Raw genomic sequence first — 6979 nt, forward strand, 5'->3', positions numbered from 1 at the left:
TCTACCTTCAGAGGAAAAATAAGTTTCTGTCACCAAGGGCCTGGTTCACGCAACACAGCCAGCCAAACTATGGTTTACTGGGACAAACTGAAGGTGCAGACTCATACTGCTGAAATCACATCCAACACTTCCTCCCTCAGGCGGACATAAACCAGAGTGCTGGATTAATGTCGCGTAATCCAGCTCTAAAGTTTGTTTCTCTCAAATCCAAAGAAGGTAACAAAAGTAAACCATGGTTTATTCCGGGCTTATTCTCATGGTTTGCAGAGAAACAAACCCAAAGTGCTGGTTTTCACGAAATAAGGAACATCCTGGATTGTCTGTTCCCACTGTGGCAAAGGGAGAGGGATTCCGTGTGATTTGAGCAGTGTGCACAAGAAAGCTTGCTCATTCCTGGAATGCCACAGTTTAACTGTGGCTTACTGTTATGCGCAAACCAGGCCATAATCTGCTCATTGAAAAAATCGCAATCTTTAGGCAAAGAAATCTAAGCACATACACAATCACCCTTAGCAGCATTGATTTTGTTTTGAGAACATAGGTTGAGAGTCCTCTGTGGACATTGGTTTCCTGGAATCCTGCCCCCCTCCAATTTACAGAAAAGCATTATAGCAAACTGCTCAAGTGAAGATGCAAACTGTTTAGAAATTAACTACACAGTAGAAAAAATGTCATGTGAAGCAACTCCTTAAGATTCAAAAGTTTCAGCTCTAGCTAGGTCAGTAGCATAGCGTTCTTGCTTTATTTCCATTCATTTTTTATTATTTATACTTCTGTTAATTTTGTATTCATTTCTTGTTTTACAGAACGTTTTCCCCATCCCATCCATCACCTATTTACTAGCATTTTTCAATACTATTCATTATTCTTAGCAGTAATTTCCATTATTCTTGGCACTATTCTCCATCGCCAAGCTTCAAACCATTATTTACCAGTTCCAAATTGTTGTCCGATTATCCTTAAAAATTATCTCCTTTTCAAACTTCCGCTCATGAAGATGCTCACCAGCCCATACCACATTAAAACCATCAAATAGTACTATTACTACAATTCATTGCCCTTTAATAACAATCAATACCAAAGAGTGTCTTAAGTGCTAGATGGAGAACAAAGAAATACTATGGTACCTGCTCAAATGGCTTATAATGAATTCCATATTGTTTTGAGTAAAGTAGCTATTATTTTACACTCACCCGTCCTAAATATATTTTACTTGTAAGTCCTACTGATTTCAAGTAAGCGTGCATGGGGTTGCACTTGTAATATAAAAAAGGTATACTGCTGGAAGAAATGATTTCCCTTCTACAAAAACTTGCGCTAGATTGTTAGCTTAATAAATCATTGAGCAAAAGTAGCCTAGGACAATGTCTTGCAAAGCATTACCTAATGTTCGGTAACCAGCTAGAGGCTATATATATAAAACAGCATTTCAACGGATCATTGAGAACTAATGAATTTAAGTGAGTTAACAGAAACAAATTTGGAAAAGAAACCATGCTTCAAAACAACGTAATGAAGCAACTTTTAATAGTTGTTTTCAAGTCAGTTGATGAATCCCGATATACAGGCCATAACTTTTTCTTTTTTAAAAAATGCATTCGTTCCACGCAACAGAGAATACAAAATACAACCAACATCACATACCAATATACATCTGAAGTTCATATATAGCTACAAGGTGTGAAAGAAGTCCCTCAAAATCAATGTAGTTATTCCAGAGTAAACAATCTGGTTACCTGCTGGCGAGTACCTTAGCCCCTAATCCTATATATCTGCACTTGTTATAGAAAGCCTGTGAAATGGGTTTTAATCAAGTGTTGCACCGCTGCAGCCATATGCCCCTTCCGAGTGAAGTACAGTGGTACCTCGGGATGCGAACGGGATCTGTTCCAGAGCCCCATTCGCATCCTGAATAGAACATAAGACGCGACTGCGTGTCTGCACGTGCGCGGGTCACATTTTGCTGCTTCCGCGCATGCGCGTGACGTCATTTTGAGTGTCTGTGCATACATGAGCGGTGAAACCCGGAAGTAACGCGCTCCGTTTCTTCTGGGTTGCCACGGAGCGCAACCCGAAAGCGCTCAACCTGAAGCACATTCAACCCGAGGCATGACTGTATTCCAAGTATCACACCAAATTCCTTAAAAAGTGTTTTTTAGTTAGAACATATCCCTAAAAACTCAAACGAAGCACCCAAGTGAACTGATCTATGCTTTATAAAAGCTACATTAAAGAGACTCAGAATAATACATGTCACTGAACATATGCCCTTATTTACTAAACTAGCAAAATCATATCTGAGGAGAGCAAAGAGAGGAGAGTTCCTTTCCTCCAAAATCCACAATGAGCATTGGATGACATCCTCACTCATCACACCACACCCACTCCTAAAGCAGAACAGCTGTCCTGACCTCACTTCCAACAACAGTGTTCTGCACAGTTCTTAATAAACGTTCATTATGGCAGCCAGGATGTGTATGAGAAGGGCCAGGTAAGTTACCTGCTACGAGGTACATATTTTTAGGACTGCTTGGCACAACCCAGTCCTCAAAATGTAGGCCCTTTGCTTTCGTATAAAAGGACAGCCCCCATTCTCCTATATGGAAGTAAGTAAAAAGACACAATCGGTACAGTGGCAAACACCCTCTGGTTACTCCTGCTATGGGGAGGTATTAAAACAGTTCTGGGTAGGGCAGTGAAGAACCAAATATTGGGGGGGCGGGGAGGGAAGAGACACACTCCTGAAAACATAAAGCAGTGGCCAGATGTGCCTTTTACCAGTGGAGGCCTGTACACCAGCCCTATCTCAGTTACCCATGAATCAGCTCCTCCAAGGTGGGACTACCTGTGTTGCAGGACTGTCTGGGAGATTTGGAAACTCGGGTCATTATAAAATGTAGGCATCCAGATGCTAGTGGGGGCCATCTGAACGTGAGACACTTGTGTTTGCCGCCTCTCTAATAAGCAATGCAACTGATGCAAACTGTCTTCAGCTCAAAGGCCCCATTCAAAGCTGACCAAACCCTCCAAACAGCCACACGCCAGGGGTGATCATGGCCAAAATGGCCAGCAAAACATGCACCTTACATACCACACATGCAAGTACACTCATAAGAGGTTTAAACATCTCAGCCTAGCACTGTAATGGGATGGTCTCCTGATGGAGAAGACAGGAGTTGGGAGATCACTAAAAAAGACTTTGTGGACATCATAGAGACCACAGGTTTACTGCTATGTTTCCAGGCCCAACGTGCGCATATGAACCTTTAAATCAATTTGGAAACAGGTTAGCTTGCACATACACCAATATCAAAAGTCTTGCTGATGTAAAGTTTGACATGCATAAGAGACAAGGCCTTCTCAGTGATGGCTCCAGAGTTATGTGGCTCCTTTCTGGTTATGCCTGGCTCCTTTTAAGTACAGGCCTTTAAGTGGGGTTTGCAAACTGCTTTTCACTGCTGCCTTTTCTCAAGTGTGCAAATGATATGCAGAAAACAATTTTCTCATAATAATCATACCCTATTTGATGTGTCTTAATTTATCTTGTACCTTTTTATATATGATGCTTTGAGTCTAAAAAGTGATTTATAAATACTTTGAATGAATGCATAAAAATAATCAATAGCAAATCACACTTATCTGCTGACATGATTTATCTTCTGAACATACCATCATAAAGTAAATGAAATTTACAACGTCAGATTATCTTTTTTTTAATCCAAGATTCCAGAGTTCTATTGCTAATAGTAAAAACCATCATGGCTGATTTAGATACCAACTCTTTACCCTTAAGTTCCCTATCAAAGCTATTTTCACATAAGTGAAGGTAAACAGAGTCGGCTATTTATGTGAAGATGACTAAACAGTGTGCACTCTTTTATGCTTTATTATTTACATGCATATTAAGTAATCCAATATCCAGTTAGATAATGATCATTTAAGTCACGTGAATATATCCCAAGGTCCCCTGTTTTCTAGAGAAGTAGTAAATCATCTTCTCTATGTTGGACAGAGGCACTGTGGGGAAAACCAAAGCAGAACTATTCCAGTAATGTCCATATTAAGGAGTACAGTATGGTTATAATTTCTTCCAAGCAAATTCTGCAGTCTTCCTCACTTTAATTCCTTGTGTAGCAAATCCAAAACACTTTCAATATGATTTCAGGAAGTCCAATGTGAGCGAAGGGCCATTTATGAAACAGCTTTGAGGTGCTTCAGCGTTAGGGAAAGTAGCTGTTAAAATATAACCCTCCTGAAAGCTAAAATCTGAATATTCAGCTCTGCCCATCCCTGATACATACCCACAGACAAAACCTAGACTGAGCAAAACTCCAAACAATGCAAACTGATGCATGCACCTCTCAATCCATGTTTTGAGAGGGTGCTATTGCCCAAGACTGGCATACACCTAAATATGTGAATGTAGCAAACATGTATATCATACAGGTGTACTTGTCAGGGATTGGCTGCAGCTTCCTGCAGAGTGTACCTGAGCTTGCCTCTGCACAAAAATCTGAAATGGCGCTAAGTAAAAGCTAACAAAGAATACAGATTTCAGTGTGTTAAGATGATCCATCAATTGTAACACGGAAGAAGAAAGTAGCAAGCATTACACCCAAAACAGCTCAACTGAATCTACCCTATGCACAATTATAGGCCTTACTGCAAGTAGATAAGCTTCAGGACTGACTATAATCACACTGACTATCTACATACAATAATAAAAGTAGCAGTAGTACTTAGCAAAAGTCTTAATAGTGGTGCTTAAATAAAGCAGGTGGGGCTAACCTGAAGCCCTCCAGATGTTGCTGAACTAAACTCCTATCAACCCCACCCAGCGCGACCAATAATAATAAAAAATGATGGATGTCGTAGTTTAGCGACATCTGCAGGGTCACAGGTTAGTCACCTAGATGTGAAGCTTTAGAATGCTCTGTTGCAACCACCCTATATTGTTCTCCATATACGGGGAGCAACATAATGCTCTTGAGACATCCATCCACTTTATGCTTAAAAGCTTCCTGATACAAAAAAAAATAGTAATCAATTAGTATAAGCCACTGCTTCTCTTTATTTAAAAAACAGCTCCCCCACGCCCCCCCTTCAGCACTTCACTAGAGCCACCACTCTTGCCATATATTTAATCCCTCTGTCCCGCTCCCTCACTTCTTCCAGTCCACAAAGGAGTAAAAAAGAAAAGAAAAAAGCTAGACCTGGTGCCTCGCCCCCCCTTTTTTTTGCAAACAGCAAATGATCTCCTATGTGTGGGGAGTAAACTCCCACCTCTACTTCCAGCCTCATCATCCCCTCCCCCCCCAAGAAAAACACACACCTAGATTCCGCCGCCCCCCCCATCTCCCCGCCCCACGCAGTGCTTTGCAACACCCAGCACTTCTCCGTCTGGACCACCCCGCCTCTTCTTTCCTCCTTCTCCTCTCTGCCCCCCCCCCCCGCCTGAAAACAAAACAAAACAAAACCCGAAACCTAGTCTCCTCTTTCTTTCGAGATGCCTGAGCTTGCCCCCCCCTCACCCCCATGGGGTGGAAATAAAACCCCTATTCCCAAACGCACCCTTTTCCATTTCTCCCCCGGATTCCACAATAGTCGTCCATAGTTCCGAGGGCGGGGGCAGGCGAAGGCAGCTGCTTCCCCACCCCCACCCCCAAAAGTCCCTCCCTCTCCGTCACGACCCCTTGATTTATGTGATCTATAAATCAGAGCGGGGGGGGGGGGAATTTAAAAATGTTGAATCCTTTTTTAACCCACCCACCCCCGCCTCTCTCTTCCCACCCCCACCCCGCCGTCGCAAAACCCGGCGCTGGAGAGAGACCGAAGGGAGAAGAAGAAGGGCGGAGGCAGCCCGTCCATAAGCAGGCTGCCTTCTCTCCGTGCGCCCTCCCCGCATCCCCAACGGGGCGCGCCTGCTAGGCCCCGCGGCCACGGGACGGGCGCGGAGAGGGGGTCCCCGAGGGGGCTTCAAACCCCCGAGCCCGCCCCCCTCAACTCCTCCAAGTTTATGGCGGCTGGCGATATTCTTGCTCGCTCTCTCTCGCCTTACCTGGCTTGGCGGGAGGAAGGGGAGACCCGCCGGTGGTCCGCTCCTCCGGGCGCGTCGGGGCTCCCCGGGCCAGGCGCGCGGGCGGAGGATTAATAATGGCAGGAGGCGGCGGAAAGGAGCAGGCTGCTCTCCCCGGCGGGCTCCGCTCTTTGTCTCGGCGGCGGCGGCGGCTGCTCCTCTTTCTCTCCCCGCTTGGACCCCGTGCGCGGCTTGCTCTGCTTCTCCTTCTCCTTCGCCCAGCGGGCCGGGCGCTCGGGGGCCGCCGGCGTCTCCGCGCTCCCCTCCCGGGCTCCTCTCCGCCTTCCTCCCGCGGCTCGACGTGTCCAAGGCCCCAGCGCTCCTGCCGCCGCTCAGCCCAGCAGCAGCAGCAGCGGGCCCCTCCCCCTCTGCCCAGGCAGGCAGCTCCCTCCCTCCTCTCCCTCTTTTCCTTTTCCTCCTCCTTCCTCCCCTGGCCGCCCCTTCCCTTCCTGCCGCCGCCGGGATCGCGTAGGGCGGGGAGGAGGAGAGCAGCCCTCCTCTCCCCTGCTTTCCTTTTCCGTCTCCTGGGAGGATCTCCTTCTCTTCCTGCTGCTGCTGCAACAAACCCCCTCCCTCCCTCTTTTCTTTTTTAATTCCTGCTCTTCCTCCCCACCCCGAGCAGGGAGGGGGGGGAACACACACGATTTTTTATTTTTGGAGCAGCCGGTGCAAGAACCGCAGTCTCTCTCTCGCTCTTCACACCTACGCGCCTCTCTAATTTGGGGAGGGACTTTTTTTTTTTTTTTTTTGCTTTCTTGCTCTCGGTCTGCAGCAGCATCGCGCACTCTTTCGCTTTGATTATGATGGTGGTGATGATAGGAATAAACCCCCGAGATTCAAACTCACTATTTCTCTCTCCGGGACTTCTGGAGAAGGGAGAGGGAGAGAGAGCGCACCGGGACC

General features: G+C 46.0%; 1 protein-coding gene across 5 annotated transcripts in view; it reads right to left on the reverse strand.

Moving 5' to 3' along the window:
- Positions 1-6762, reverse strand: part of NCK2 (NCK adaptor protein 2) — an 80367-nt gene extending 73605 nt beyond the window's left edge. For 2 of the 5 annotated variants that reach the window (XM_083610922.1, XM_083610923.1), the window contains exon 1: positions 6059-6455. The gene's annotated coding sequence lies outside the window, so the exon portion shown is untranslated. Of the gene's footprint in view, positions 1-5571; positions 5678-6058 lie in introns of those variants that run through there. The other 3 variants (XM_083610920.1, XM_083610924.1, XM_083610921.1) reach the window with 3 other exon arrangements.
- Positions 6763-6979: the final 217 nt, after the last annotated feature.

This window comes from Podarcis filfolensis, assembly GCF_964270895.1.
Source record: "Podarcis filfolensis genome assembly, chromosome: 4".
Taxonomy (NCBI): Eukaryota; Metazoa; Chordata; class Lepidosauria; order Squamata; family Lacertidae; genus Podarcis; species Podarcis filfolensis.